Source organism: Eriocheir sinensis, chromosome 10 (assembly GCF_024679095.1).
Source record: "Eriocheir sinensis breed Jianghai 21 chromosome 10, ASM2467909v1, whole genome shotgun sequence".
Classification (NCBI taxonomy): domain Eukaryota; kingdom Metazoa; phylum Arthropoda; class Malacostraca; order Decapoda; family Varunidae; genus Eriocheir; species Eriocheir sinensis.
Window position 1 is genome coordinate 4,016,829 of NC_066518.1, and position 16,191 is coordinate 4,033,019.

At 44.2% G+C, this 16,191-nt stretch overlaps 1 protein-coding gene across 2 annotated transcripts in view; it reads right to left on the reverse strand.

Annotated features, from left to right (window-relative positions):
* The window catches only part of LOC126996459 (ubiquitin carboxyl-terminal hydrolase 2-like), an 80,954-nt gene that overhangs the window by 11,591 nt on the left and 53,172 nt on the right, over positions 1-16,191 (reverse strand). The gene's annotated exons all lie outside the window — the stretch shown is intronic.

Sequence of the window (16,191 nt, forward strand, 5' to 3'; positions counted from 1 at the left end):
CAGCAGCAGCAGACAGCCCATCACTGCCGACAACAGAACAATGGGAAGAGCGTCCCAAAGGCTTCGCAAGACAAGGCGCAGAGTGAAGCGGGACGCAGCATGGCCGTACCCACGAGAGGGACTTGCCCTCATGGCCGCAACTCCCCAGCGTTAAGAGGATGTACACACCGGCCACAGCGACCATCGAGGCTTTTGAGAACTAACACGCTACATAGGGTCGTGTCGAGAATATGGAGCACCAGTAATGGAGACACGCGTGGCAGTGTGGTACTGTGGGTGCCCTCCGCGCCCGGCTGCTGCCAACCTGCTCACTTCCCTGGCACTCGTTAGAGGGCACCAGTGGGAGGCCAAACACGGGGTTCCTTACTTAAATCCATAAGAGAATTGACTTTCATGCAACCAGCTTTGTAGTTTTGCATAGTCTGCGGATGGCTCTCTGCAGATTTGCCATACATTGTCCATATACTGTGATGTAAAGAAAGTTATGTGACACAAGCTTCTAGAGCTCGAGAATAGCCCAAACAACTATTTAAAGAGAGAGAGAGAGAGAGAGAGAGAGAGAGAGAGAGAGAGAGAGAGAGAGAGAGAGAGAGAGAGAGAGAGAGAGAGAGAGAGAGAGAGAGAGAGAGAGAGAGAGAGCCAATACTATATACCTCCAGTGATTCAAGAGATTGCTGTTATCATCGGCAAAAACAAGGCCGATGACCATGGTATTGTCAATAGAAGCTATAAAATGACTGGTTCATATCTCTGTTCAGTCTATAAAAATGCTGAAAAAGGATGAGGCTACGACACGGCCCTGCCCCACTCGTGTTCAGAGACAGAAAAAAAGCTGGGTACACTTGCCTCACGCTTCACAGCACGCTCAGTCCCAGAGTAACTACAGGCTAGTTAATAGACCAATGATCCTTGCACGAATCTTGTGAAATCGGAGGAGATCCCAGAGTCCCTCGAGTGGAAGAATTAGTCCTCTTTCCCAGGCAGGAGAATGGTATCAGACTGCTTTTAGGCAGTCAAAACCGCATTCAACCCACGGATCATGGCAGCATCTCCAGTTTTGAGCAGGAAAGACGGATGCACACTTGGACAATGTCATCAGACGAGCGAACGCTTCTCAGAACTATCTGGGGAGTGAAAGGGGAAGTGACCTCGGCTGTGAGTGGCGCACGTGAAGGCTGCACCAGGGTCACGCAGCCTCCATAACTCATTTCTGCCACAGCTGAACTCTCTACCCGCAGACTAATGCGCCGTTGTGATCTTGTGGATTAACATAATCAGAAATGATAATGCATATTAAGAGGGTTATTTTTTTTTTGTTTTTTGAAGGGCGGTTGGGAGAATCATATGAAAAAGGTAAGGAATAAATGTGTAGATGAAAATTCCCACAACACGATGCTCCTATTGAAACAGAGCAGGATACCTAAGACAGGAGAAAATAAGCAGGTAGAAAAATAAACATCAATAAGTCTGCACCAAATACCAGGGGAAGGCTAATGTAACCTTAAGGGTCTTGTCGACTAATATAACCCAAAATACAACCAAACAGTAATAAGACTGATAGGAAAAAAGGAAGATAAAACATCATTAGAGATACACTCATTACCACCGGCAGACTATATCGTAAAGGGATTATTAAACAGGTGAGAAGATAAATATTATAAGTATTTACACAGTACCACCTTGTGACCTTACCTACGAGTATTATTAAAACCAGAAATAAAACAAAAGTATAAGGGTTAATACATGGCTAGATGGATAATCACCAATTAGTATGCACTCAATACACGTCAATAAATGCACTCAATAAACGTGGTGTCCGATACGCGGCAGCAGCCATGACAGGAGAAGACAGTCCTGCAGGAGAGGAGGACGACGGGTGCGACCAAGGAGACTTGTGACACAGCTATAAGAGGGTCAAGGCAGAGACATGTCAACACAAGCCGCCAAGACGACTGCACCTCAGCATCGAAAGACCAGGGACAATAGAAGCAAGAGGACAAGAACGATGCAACCATTTAAGAGTTCAAGGCAGAGACATGTCAACACGAGCTGCCAAGACGACCACAACTCAATATCAAAAATCCAATAGAAACGATGACTGTCCTATTTATAACAGCCGCCATATTCGTGGTACCAAAACAGAGAGGGTTACACTGTTTGAGGATACGGATGCAAGAAACAGTATTTTATGACATCCTAATCCGTTTTCTTGGTAAGAGCAGAATGTTGTGTTCATTATTATTGTTTTCAGCTATTAACGTGTATCCTTTACAATAAAAAAAGAGAAAGTCCATCCTTAGTTACAGTGAAGGATGCGGGAAAGGATATGACAGACCCTTCCCCCCCACCCCCCAACCCCCCAGAGTCCTTAGGAGCTTACTACCCTCTTTGATCCCACCTAACCAGCAGCACGACAGTCAACAATCTGCATCAACACAATTACTTATTATACACAGGAACGGAGGACGTCTGCACGTTAATACTTGTTTTGTTTTATATATGCAGCGATGCCAACCGACGCCCCTTGAATTCCTGACTACGCTTTCTTGTTTTTCTTTTTTTTCCCACAATGCTCAACGAGTTACAATGAGGGGCGAGAACCGAGGATAGAGGGTAGTGCTGAGTTCATAACGATACATAAGGGATTCCGGTGCTAATAGGTACGTACCCTCGGGAAATGAAGCTGACAGACAGGAAAGGGAAAGTGGAGGCGAGATAATGAGTTTGTAAAGAAATAATGACACGGGGAAAGTTAATGAGGTTAATAATATATCTTTGTCCACATCCTTCTCAGACTCCTCCTTTCCTTTTCCTCTCCGAACAAACACGTCTGAGCGCCGTCTTCAATGAGAGGCGTGTCGCTCAAGGTATTCACAGATGCAAAGTTAAGTAACAGTGGGTGAAATAGTCTCTCTCTCTCTCTCTCTCTCTCTCTCTCTCTCTCTCTCTCTCTCTCTCTTAACTTCGTGTCTGTGAATAACGTGCGACACGCCTTTCATTGGGGACGGCCGTCTGGTTACCTCAAGGAGTCTATGTTGTAAGAGGGACATAATCATCACACAGCACAGAAAGACAGCAATAATTGACCTTACTGGGAAAGGCAACAGTTTATTTTCCGCCAGCGTAATGACACTCAACAAATAATTACGATACAACAACGGGACCTAACTAGCGGTATATAATCAAACATATAATCACTTCTGGAGCATCAATAAATTCTGACACCTGCCGCAGCATTACAGATCCATCTCCCGGAAGATTGAGATGAAGCAAGACCAAAGAAGAAGTCGAGGTCACCGGCTGTTTGTCCTTTACGGAGCAGATAAAAAAAAATAACAGGTAAAAAGCCTTGGCATAATGGTTGGACAAATTACTACGTGGTGGATAAAAAAAAAAATACTATCCGTTAAATTGGGGACAGGTTCATTAAAGGGAAATAGGAAGTGGAGTCTAAACCTTTCCTCACAGCAAGGGGATGACAGGCTGAGCGACTTCCCGATTCTCATGTAAAGAACTCCCTAAAAGAACCATAAAGACCTTGAATAGAGGCAGCAAGGAGACAGGACTTTTGAGATGGGGGAATTAGTTGCTTTTGACAGATGGTATGAGTCTTGAGCTATTACGTATATGACTAATGTTTTCTTAATAGTATTCTTATTATTGTTATTATCATCCTCTTCCTCCTCCTCCTCCTCCTCCTCCTCCTCCTCCTCCTCCTCCTTCTTTATGCTTCTGGGTTCAGTAATAAAAAGGTTAATTGATGGATGTCGCATTAGGGGAACAATACCTCCATGACACGGCAAATGAGGCAAAGTGTTGCGGAATACAATTTTTTCCTTGTGTTGTGAATGCCAAGGACGACGATAAACTGAGATACTAAATATGAGAGACGGAAGAAGAAGAAGAAGAAGAAGTAGTAGTAGTAGTAGTAGTAGTAGAAGAAAACGAAGAAGAGAAAGAAGAAGGAAAAGGAGAAAGAGAAGAAGAAGGAGAAGAACGATCAGACTCCGGAAATGTAAAAAACAACAAAATAAGTAAATAAAAGTAAAAAGTGAACAGCCGCTGGCATGAACCTTACCTAATCTCCTCCATGATAAGTCCTTTTTTTTTAATCAAGGGTACAGTAAAACGAGGAAGTGGGTTGTGGGTTAGTGGTGAAGGCAGAGGTGGGGGAGAAAGAAGGAAAGGGTGTGTGAGTGAAGAGTTGCATGGTGTAGGTGGTTGTCTGTGCACAATAGGCCTATATACAAACAGAAGGCCCAGTCACTCACGCTACACGACTCCACGCACACAGACATAACTCGTGACTTATCCTTCACGGTATGTTCTCCGGTCAACAAACTATATCAATTCTTCTGCTGTAGTTGTTGTTTATTGGTTTATCGGGCACCTTATTTGTTTGGGAAGCCTTTCTAACTTCAAGAGGAAGGATCGTGGAGGTAAAAGAAATGACGGCGGAAAGTTTTATTCATCCCTGCTCTTGTTTTGGTTTATTCCTTTGCCTTGTCTGTACGAATTAAGATATCTATCATTGTTACTATCATGAGTTTTTTTTCCGCATGTTACAGTTCTAGCTATTATAATGGTCACTCTAAATGCTTATAATAATGAGAAGAAGAAGAGAAAAAAAGAAGAAAAAGAAGAAGAGAGGAAGGCCTTACATCACTCTGAGGAGGAAAAAGAAGAAGAAGAAGAAGAAGAAGAAGAAGAAGAAGAAAAAGAAGAAGAAGAGGGGAAGGCCTTACATCACTCTGAGGAAGAAGAAGAAGAAGAAGAAGAAGAAGAAGAAGAAGAGAGGCAGGCCTTACATCACTCTGAGGAATATAAAAAAAAAGTGCAGACTAACTGATTGGAGAATGCAGTCATGGAGCCGCAATGGGAGTGAAGAGACAGGATGGTGCTGCATTAAATAAATACGTATAGTGATATTAAATCCAACAGCATGTATATATAAGAATTTCTCTGAGCACAATATATACAAACAGATCGAAGGCCCAGTCACTCACGCCGCACGAATCTACACACACACACACATAACTCGTGACTTATCCTCTACGGTATGTTCTCCGGTCAACAAACTATATCAATGAGTATATATGTATGTATGTGTTGTATGAGAGAGAAAGAGGATAAGAGAGGAGAGAGAGTGGGGGTGCTAGATTAGGTAATACGTTCACATAATGAGATTCTGATTCCTCCTTGAACCCAGAGCTTAGTAAATTCCCTTCACGGCCCTGTGTTAAGTTTGTATCAGTACGCTGTCATACGAGTTTTTCTTCTTCTTTTTCTTCCCACTCCGACTTTCAAACGCCTTACAACACAACAGCTTATTAATTCCCAGCGTGGTAACCTAGCCGCTGCATGGGGAGGAGGATAAGGTTACAACTACTCGGTTCTACTTTGTCATGCCGTTTGGCCCTCTATCGTAATGCTGAGGCTGCCCTGCGCCCCTTACATCACGCGTTACGCAACCGTCCCGCAGCAGCCGACGCCACACACACGTAATCTGTCTCCGTGGGTAGAGTTGGTATGCTTCCCCGTCCCCCAGTGAGGACCGTGAAGCGAGTGTACTTCTCACTGTGACGAGAACGATTAACTACTTTTCAGAGCTACTTCTATGGTCAGAAAATCATTTGCTATTCATAAACTTAAAGGTTGCGGGATATAGAATCTGAACAGGTAGATTGATAGACTGATTAAGTTTATAAATACTCTGGATGTTCGCGTTTAGGCTCTGGGATGATAGCCTTCGTAACGCCTTCCCTGTGCCGGTAACGTCCGTCCCTAGAGCCAACATATGGTAGCCTATCGAGCACGTGATGCACATTATACAGGTCATGAGGGCTGACTTATAGGCGACGACAATCATGTGCTGCATAAGTAACTACGGCAGGATAGAAAGGACGATACGTGAGAGGAGGCAGAGCTAGGATGGTGGATACAAGAGAGGTCAGGAGTGAGAGACGAGGAGTAAAGGCTTTATAGGAAGGAGAGAGACTAGTTGGGGGGGCGAGGATGAGGATAACAGGTAATGGAGAGACGGTGACTAGATTGAAAATACGGTAGTCGAGCGTGAGAAAGAGATAGAGAAGCAAGAGTGTAAGAGAGAGTTAGGAGAGGCAGTGATTATCGAAAATAGGGTAGATAGCGAGAGTGAAGAACATATGGAGAAATAGGAGTAAAAGAGATTTAGGAAACATGGAAACATGGAAACGCAGGCAACAGAAAGCCTATTGGCTCATTACGAGGTTGCCCGCTTTGGTGATTTAATCTGCTCGACAGCCTGGGGCCTGGGGAGCAGATGAAAGCACCTCGACATTGAGGAGTAGATGAAAGCACCTCGATATTGAGGAGCAGATGAAAGCAACTCAATATTCAGTTTACTCCCGACGCAGCGAAGTGACGGTCGATTCTATATTTGAAGGAGTTGATAGTATTCGCATTTACTACTTCTGAAGGAAGATTGTTCCAGTGACGGATGACTCGGTTTGAAAAGAAACTCCTTCCGATGTCTGTGTTACATCGCTTAGACTGAATGGGTAAACCGTTATTTCTAGTTCTTAGGTTGGTTTGCAATTCAAAGAAATTGGAGTAATCGACGTTATTGAATTTTTTCAGATACTTGAAGACTTGAATCATATCTCCTCGTAGGCGTCTTTTCTCTAATGTAAAGAGATTGAGTCGCTTGAGTCGTTCCTCGTACGGTTGAGCCCTTAAGGTTGGTATCATTTTCGTGGCGCGTCGCTGAATCCTTTCCAGTAAATCAATGTCCTTTCTGTAATTAGGAGACCAGAACTGTACTGCATACTCGAGGTGCGGTCTTACCATGGAATTATACAAGGACGGTAACTAGATTGAAAATACGGTAGTCGAGTGCGAGAAAGAGATAGAGAAGCAAGAGTGTAAGAGAGAGTTAGTTAGGAGAGGCAGTGATTATCGAAAATAGGGTAGACAGAGAGAGTGAAGAACATATGCAGAAATAGGAGTAAAAGAGATCTAGGAGAGACGGTAACTAGATTGAAAATACGGTAAATGGTGACAGCGAGGAAGAGATAAAGAACAAAGAGGGAAAAAGAGAATCAAGAGTATACAATGCATTATTTACGGATGCTCAAATATTTCCCTTGATGTATAAGATTCTACACGACATCGGTAGTTATGCTGTGACTAAGTGAATATTCAGTACACATATCCATGAATTATACATTGACCTCGTTGTGTACATAATCCTACCTCTCCTCTCTTCCTTGTAATCTTCCTCCGCGTCTCGACAACACGTAATCATTTGGTGCATAAATTAAATCATACTGTGACCTACTTCCCTGTACTAGCCTTCCTTTCCTCCGCGTGATGGTCTCTCTCTCTCTCTCTCTCTCTTGACCCTGCCAAAGAGGTTAAGATGATAATGACTAGGAACATCTCATGAGCTCTGCAACGATTGCGCCACAGAGGAGTACACATCCATAAATACTACCAACAGATATCGAGGCCGTTCAACCCTTTTAGTCTACTTTCAATCTATTAAAAACTACACTAAAGATGTTTAAATGATCTAATATCTTGTAGCAGAGCAGGGATGTCACTATACACCACGTTTTTTTTAAGGGGCTTAGCTTAACACAGATATCCACAATTACAGTGGTGAGCTGAACAACCCCTTTGTCATCCTAATGCTCCCTCTCTCCTCACACAACCGACCGACCACTGAATTAGGAGAGAGTGTAAAGCTGACCACTCCACGTTTGGGCTCAGGGACAACTACTAGACATACCAGACCGAGCTCGTATCAAAGGACAGGTCTATAAACTCCCTGCCAGGTGTGCCATCATTCACCTGGAAATGCAAGGAAATGAAGAAAGAAGCGTATATGAACGAAACACCGGGGAAATAAATAAACAAAATACCAGAATAGAACGCCTACACACAAAGAGGGAGACCTGAACCTGACAATCCACCCCCTTTAATTCTACTCTCTCTCTCTCGCTGACTTTCTCCCCCCACCCCCACCCCCCCCTCTCTCTCTCTCTCTCAGGTATAAGTGGATATTCCCGGGTTCTCCTTGGGCTCGCCACGCTCCATGAGGGTCTCCACATTCATGTCAAGGTACCATTTGTTTGCACAGGCGTCTGTTGCCTCCCTTCGGTGCGGCGGCGTGACTCAGGCAGCCGCGGAAGGACGCCCCCGCAGACACATAGAGATAAGGCCTCGCTCTGACCTTCCTCTTTCCTCTACCGTCGGAGCATCCTTTTGCAAGGTTTCGATATTTCTTGGTGTATTTTACGACCATAATAGGTATAATTTTGCCGTAATTTAGAAAAGGAGATCGGATGAAATGAAAATTATATATATCTGCCATAAAAATATTAACTAATAACTATAATTATGGTAGTAATAGTAGCAGGAGTAGTAGTAGTAGTAGTAGTAGTAGTAGTAGAAGTAGCAGGAGTAGTAGTAGTAGTAGTAGTAGTAGTAGAAGCAGTAGTAGTAGTAGTAGTAGTAGTAGTAGTAGTAGTAGTAGTAGTAGTAGTAGTAGTAGGAGTAATAGTAGTAGTAATAGTAGTAGTAGTAGTAGTAGAAGCAGTAGTAGTAGTAGTAGTAGTAGTAGTAGTAGTAGACAACCGAGAAACACGACCCATAACGAACACTTTGGATGTAAGAGTGCATGAACCTCATCAACAAACCCTTCTTTTCCAACACTCTCGCCACAAATGCTGATGTGCACCGTCTTTCGGATAAAAAATATCCCTTAAGTGGGACTGTCTGTACCAACTTATCGAGGTGAATGACAGTGACCCGCTCTGTATGCTAAAAAAATTGTTGGGTCTCTCAGTAATAACCGCGTATGAGGAGTTTCTGTATACTTGAGTGGAGTTAATATTACTCAGATATTTTTTTCTTTTACAGCAAAGGAAACAGCTCAAGGGCAATAAAAAAGGAAACAATAATGAAAAAAAAGCCCGCTACTCGCTGCTCCTAGAAATATACAGTGCGACAAATAATATAAATATACAATACGAATACAACTCCGATTATTCTTTGTATTTTGTTGTTCAAGAAGACGAGGCAGACTAAAGGTTACATAAGGATATGAAGGCATTAATGGATTTCTAGCAAGTACCGTACATTATAAAAAATAAAAAAAGGCTGCGATAGTCGATGGGAAGCGGCTAAAAAAAAAAAAAAAAAAAAAAAAAAAGAACCCTTGAGCGAATGTCAGGAGGAATACTGTTTTATGGATGAGATAGAAGTAGTAGCTTAGCTTAGAGGAACCCCGGACACGTTTCGCAACCTTAGTGATATCTTCCAGGCAGCAACATGACAGGAAACGGTTGTGAGGGAGATAGTAGTGGTGGAAGGAGGAGGAGGAGGAGGAGGAGGAGGAGGAGAGGAGGAGGAGGAGAAGGGGATATGGAATGAGGAAAAGCAATACTATGTTCATTCCCTATCAACATACACTCTATTCCAGCGTAAATAAGCGTTGGGGGAAGGGGACGGGGTAATAGTAATAGGAAGGAGGAGGAGAAGGGGATATGGAATGAGGAAAAACAAAAAGAAAAGCAATAGTACGTTCATTCCCTATCAACATACACTCTATTCCAGCGTAAATAAGCGTTGGGGGAAGGGGACGGGGTAATAGTAATAGGAAGGAGGAGAAGGAGAAGGGTAAACGGGAAGAGGAAAAGCAGAGAATCAACATACACTTTCATTCTACTCCATCCTGTTCCACTCTACTCCAGCGTAAATATCAGAGTGGCCTTGACCGAAATACCAACTAGAGCAGAGCTACCCCGCGCCCTGTCCTCCTCCCCTACCATTCCAGCCTCGCCCCCCGCACGCAGCCTGTGTCCACCCTTTCTTTCCCTCCACCTGCACTGCGTTACCTCCCGCCGTCCCTGTATCGGGGTCACCCTCCTCCACGCACGCAGCTGAGGGTGAGGGTATGCGGGTGTCGGGTGGCAGTTTGACGCAATCTAGCCATCGCGTTGCACTCACTCCTACAGTGTTTTATCGTGACTTGGTAAGCTCATTATTTAAGTTATCTGAATTATCTTATCTCGTAACTCCTATCAAGGATATTTCTGGCCACCGTGCCGACAACTCGCTTTCAGAACACAGCTGTCCGAAGTCGGAACATATGCGTGAGTTTATTTATTCTTTGAGGGGGGTGAAAAATTTAATTCGTATTGTTATTTGGATGTATTCAGTCACTACCTGTGTAACATTTGACGCTTTCTGAACGGAACACTTATAAGATCATGAAACTAATGATGGTTTCCCGAATAGATAGAAAATACAAAATAAAGATTTATTGATATCCTAAATAAATAAAATAATAAATATATAAAAAAGTACTGTACACTTGCTGACATTCCTCCCAGGTTACGAAAAAAAATGTTCGAATGGGCAACTTCCAATGGAATGTTGGGGAGTCACCTCGCTGCCAAGTATCGCCATTTAATGCGAACACAATAAGGGCAGGGGGGAGGCACAATTACCCAATGGTGTTCTTCGTGGAAAGTTTCGCGGTCACTGTGAGTGGGCTGTTTCGGATGCTGGGGAGTTCCCTGGCGGTGAGGCGCCTTGAGATGAAAATTTGTGAGCTAATGTCGATACCTGCAAATGAAGGACCAACAGGAGGCGAGGATGTTGCTATTGCATGGATGCGCGGGGAAACGGACACGTATGATGGACACATGATCTCATGCAATCAAATGATGTAAAAACTTCCGCCTTGTGGCAGCAACACGGCGTCCCTCGAGAAGGTTAACCGTAACCCGGCAGTGGCACGGGCCTTCTCCCCTGCTTCCGCTTGCTATTACTTCCGCTTCTCTTTTGCAAGGACCTTTACAACATACTGAATGCGAACATCTCTGAAACGAAGCAGGCATAGTATTCCTTCCAAGTCTTTTTAAACAGAACCTTTACAACATACTGAATGCGAACATCTCTGAAACGAAGCAGGCATAGTATTCCTTCCAAGTCGTTTTAAACAGAACTAATGCTATTCAACTTTTTTCCTACTGAGACCAAATTAAATCTAATATTACCGTAGCTCATGACCCACCTGCAAGCCTCTTGACACTACTTGGAGCTGTGGTTCCCGCCGTTTCTGTAAAGCAGTGACTCGAGACCCGTACTTAAAAAGACTTTGTTCTAGGAAAATGCAACACGAGCCACTAACAAATTTTCTAGTAACTGCCTACAACAATTGCAATAGGGTTTAATGTTGCAGAACACAGTATACGCGAGACTGTCTCTTCGTTGTCTGTATCATAAACAGTGCGTTTAGACTACAGCCACCCTGAACACTTAGCTGAGCATGAGTCCTTCATCATCAGTTGCAACACCATTCTGTTTCTTCAAATTCTTTTTTTTTTCATGGTGTGGAAATTACTAAGAGAAAGTTTCAGTTGCCATGCATCGCTTGTTTTCGAGTTGAAGTTTATGCGAGCGTCCCTTTCTGCATGCCTAAGTTAGTCGGATGAAACTTAAAACCTCATGGTCAGCACAGCCTCTTCCAGACGCCTCCTCGAAGGCTTCAGTGCCGCCCCTCCCCCTCCCCCTCCCACGTGCATCGCGTCAGTGGTGGCCTTGCGCCGCCGCACCGAGACGTCGCTAGTCCTTGACATACTTTTTGCCTTCACTTGCATATTGGGCTTAAATTATAATAATGATCATCAGACGCAACCGAGAATGACGAAACCCCAAACTGCGTGGCCCCTCAAGTAAGGACCATTCATTGACATCTTCCTTATCAACCTCAGGGGTGGGGTGGGAGGCGACGCACGATGTAGTTTAAAGTACGAATTCAAAGAATTTCATTACTGCTGCTGTTGTTGTTGTTGTTGTTGTTTGATGTTGATGGACGTCACCATCGCTGTCCTTATCAACTGTTTAATTAAGTTAACAGAATAGCCACACAATGTAACGAAGATTAATACATTTTTTGCCACATCAACTGGTACTTCAAATTCAAAATGCAAGCATAACACACGGGCACTTTAAAAAAAATTACATAATTCGATAAACGTAGAATTTATCAAGTCCACTGAAAAATAACACCTCTAAGTCTGATGAGGCAAACAAACCAGAAACGTACTAGAGAAGGCAAAACAAAGTGATAAATCTATTGAAATAATTCTGAATATCTGAAGATGAGCAAACATATCCTCATCGCCTGCCACGCCTTCTACATCTACTCACTCTGTAGATGATGTCACTGTCCCTCTCTCGGTCGTCTGGTTGCGGTAACTCCTTCATCGGGTTGGAGATCTTGTATTTGCTGCCTCCCTCAGAGAAACATAGAAGGAAACTCAAGTTGACCATGTCGTGCCTCGCGAGGAGCCAAACCCGGCGGGACAGGAACGAAAGTGACAAGCTAGGTGAGGTGGCAGGTGGGGGAGCAGCGGCGTAAGTCCTCGCGCACACTTTGTGGTATCTCAGAGGACTATCGTCTTGTTCTGTGTATCATCTCATCTTGTTGCGGGAGTGTTAATTGAATCCACTTGCGTAATAATTATTGTACTGTCGCTATTCTTCACGTTTCATGACTCTCACTGCCTGCTGGATGAAGCATTGTTTACGTTCTCAGGTCACTGGTAAACAAACACACACGGATTTCACTCAGCAAAGAGTAAACAACAAGTGGTTTGCAGTGGTGGCACCCTCAATGAAGATATGGTAAGAGGAGTGAGGCAGACGCCGCACGGCACACCGCACAGTCTAGCATGTACTGCCCAGCCCAGCAGCAGTACCAGCGAGAGCGAGGGCTGCGAGGCTGACACCACCACCACCGCCACCGTCACTACACACTCGCAGCTGTTATCACTCACAGCTCACCGCGCTCACGCAACACACACAACTCCCTGCACTCTCTGCTTACTGATAACTTTATACATCAATCAAACGAATACACAGCAGCAAAACAAATATTTGCAGTAAACCGAAGTGAATAATAGTTGTCCCTGCAACGCTTTAGTTTGACGAGCACTTTCACCAAACACTTGTAACGCCGGCCTCCTCTGGCGGCATCTGGCAAGTCACCAGGGGCGGGGTCTGTCTTTTCACATTCCATCACCAGCCCACCCCAGCACATCATGCTGCGAGAACGGGCATATATATATATATATATATATATATATCAATCCGTGTGTAGATAGACAGACAGATAGATAGATAGACAGTCAGTCAGATGGACACAGATAGACAGATAGATGGATAGATAGATAGATATAGATAGATGGATACACAGATATTCCGGATGTGGAGTCGTTTCCCTTTACGTTGATTCTCGGATCCGGAGTTTTCTGCTCATCTCCAGCGGAGTGACGTCACGCCTCACCTGCTACCCCCCCGGCCTGACGTCACTGCAGGCGGCGGGCGGCGAGCGGCGGGCCTTCGGGCTTGCGTAACACCTGCGTGGCTCAGTTACCGAGAGACTTGACACCGAGGAGGCGAAGTCTTCATCTAAGTATTTACCCAACGTTTGTTTAAAAAGGCATGCTATGATGCCTTTAGGTCTGCAGCTGTAGGAGGCACATGACGCCCGGCGTAGCGGGATGACGGTCGACCGGAATAATGGTAGTACTGGTAAAGGCAAGATTGAGCGTGCGCGGGCTATGACGTCATTACCCCCCAACGCCAGCCGCCCCTCCACAGCATCATTCACAGCACAACCCTGAGTAACGAAGCAATACTATAAACGCCCACTTTTAGCTTGAGGTGACGTAACAGGTGAGAGCTGACATCACCTGTATATACAGCTCGACTTATTCCAGCTAAAATAAGAAAATAAAAAAACGATCTGCATCTTTCCTCACTATAATTGTTCCTGCTAGCACCAACAAGTGTTGTGAGATAAACCTCCTTTAATTAAGACTAATTCTTTGGGGGTTTCCCGAAGATGACTTTTCTGACCGACAGATCAATGAGTACCTTCCTTCATAAACGATGTAATATTCTGTATGAAAGAAAATTACTGACGAAGGAAATACTTAACAGCGGCAGCAACACAACCAGCAGCAGCGCAGCAGTATTATTATTATTACTTGTGGTGGTAGTAGTAGTAGTGGTAGTAGTAGTAGTAGTAGTAGTAGTAGTAATATAATTTATCGCTATTATTGTATGCCCTTCGTGATTGTGGACTTCCCTATTTCCAAGGTGGAGAGGGAGGAACGAGGCGCGTGGACGAGGAGGAAGGAGGAAGGACTCCCAACAATACACTCCATCCTTCCCTCCCTCCCTCCGTTATGTAAGGGTCGCGACGCCAACTTGGCCTTGAGTCCCCCCTCTCGCCGCCCCTTCCCGTCACCTCCCTCTCACCGGCTCCCTCTCTCCTTCCCATTACACCTTTAAACTTCCTTCGTCCATCGCAACACCGCACTCCTTCCTTCCGCTTTAAGCCATCCCTCCCGATTCTCCCACAGTTGTCAACCTCCCTTCCTCCTTTAGCTTTTTCCTTCTCTTGCAACCTGTCTTCAGTCTCCTTGCTCAATGATAATCTCATCTCTCTTCCTGACTCGCATTAATTTTTCCTTTCCACCTCTCATACTTGTTAAGACTCCCTTCTTCCTATATCTCTTCTTCTACATTGCTCTCCTCTCTCCCTGTGATACCTTTCTCCCACCTCTTACGCTATTTATCTCCCTTCCCTTTTACCTCTTGCTTTTTCTCCTTCCACTACAACTTCACTTTTCTAGCTATCATATTCCTTCTTTTCCTCGCCCCTTTAAACTCTCTCTTCCACCTCTCTCACCTGTTAAACTTCTTTCCCTCCTCCTCTCGCTTTTTTTTATCTCCCACTAGAACTTCCCTACCTTCATCTTGGTCTATCATATCTCCCTGCCTCTCCCAGCCGCTCCAAGTCCTCCCTTCCTACCTCTCTCCATGTTTATTAACCTCCTCTCTTCCTCATTTCACTTCCTTCCCACCCCCCTCACTCCAACGCCTCTCATCTCGTCCTTTGATCTCTAACCCCTTCCTCTCTCTCTTACCCAACCTCGTCCATTGAGCAATTCGCAATGCCGACGCTCTCTCCTTCTCTCTGGTCTAATCTGGTCTGCTCGGCTGTGCTATCCAAACACAACTCTTAGGACTTTCCCCTTAACCTCCTTTTCCCCGAGAACTCCTCTGTACTACCTCAAACCCTCCCTCTACCTACACGATCCCCCCTCCTCCTCCCCTCTTCACCACCTCCACCTCCTGTCACCCCGTCCCAGTTTTCAAGCATCCTCCCTTGCCTTCATCATTCCCCCTTCCCACCTCCCCCTACCCTTACATTCTCAATTATACCTCCTGGCCTCCCTTCTCCCTTCTCTCCCTCTCTTGCTCTTAACTCCCCTTCCCTCACTCTCCTTTAAACTTTTATGAGATGGGTACAAATTAAGAACAAAAGGATGCTGAGTAGGTGGATGCTTTTAATAGCTGAGCGCCGAGTTTGTAATGACGAGTCGAGAGTTTCTAACCCCAACACTTTTAGTACAACAATAAAAAAAAACTTTGAGGATGTTCGTAAAAATAATAATGATAATGAAAATAGCAATAATACTAATAATAATGTTGGGAAATACAAGAACACGAAAGAGAAGGAACATGAAGACCAAGAAGAACAAGAAACAAGACAAATACAAAGAAAACCAGGTCGCGCGTGAAGGAAGGAAAGGCTACGTGTTGCCTTCTCTTAAAATAAAAGCTTAAAAAAGGAGTGTGTGGCCTGCATTGAGGGGATGTACGGCACGACACGCAGTCTGGGGAACACGAGAGCGGGGAGGAGAAGGAAGCAGAGTGACCTTGTGCCTGCTGAACCAAACACGACAGGAACATTACTGGTAAAAACCTCAACTTGACCCGCCCCACGCCACGCCACGCTGCGGTACTGCCATGACACACACACACACACACACACACACACAAAGGCACAAAGCACATGAAATACCTGAAAATAAAGTAAAATAGCAGCAGCGGCAGTAGTAGTAGTAGTAGTAGTAGTAGTAGTAGTAATAGGATAAAAATAATAATAATAATAATAATAATAATAATAATAATAATAATAATAATAATAATAATAATAATAATAATAATAATAATAGAAGAAGAAGAAAAAGAAGAAGAAAAAGAAAAAGAAAACGAAGCAAAAGAAGAAGAACAACAACAACAAAAACAACAAACAAAAACAACAACATATAAAGTTCT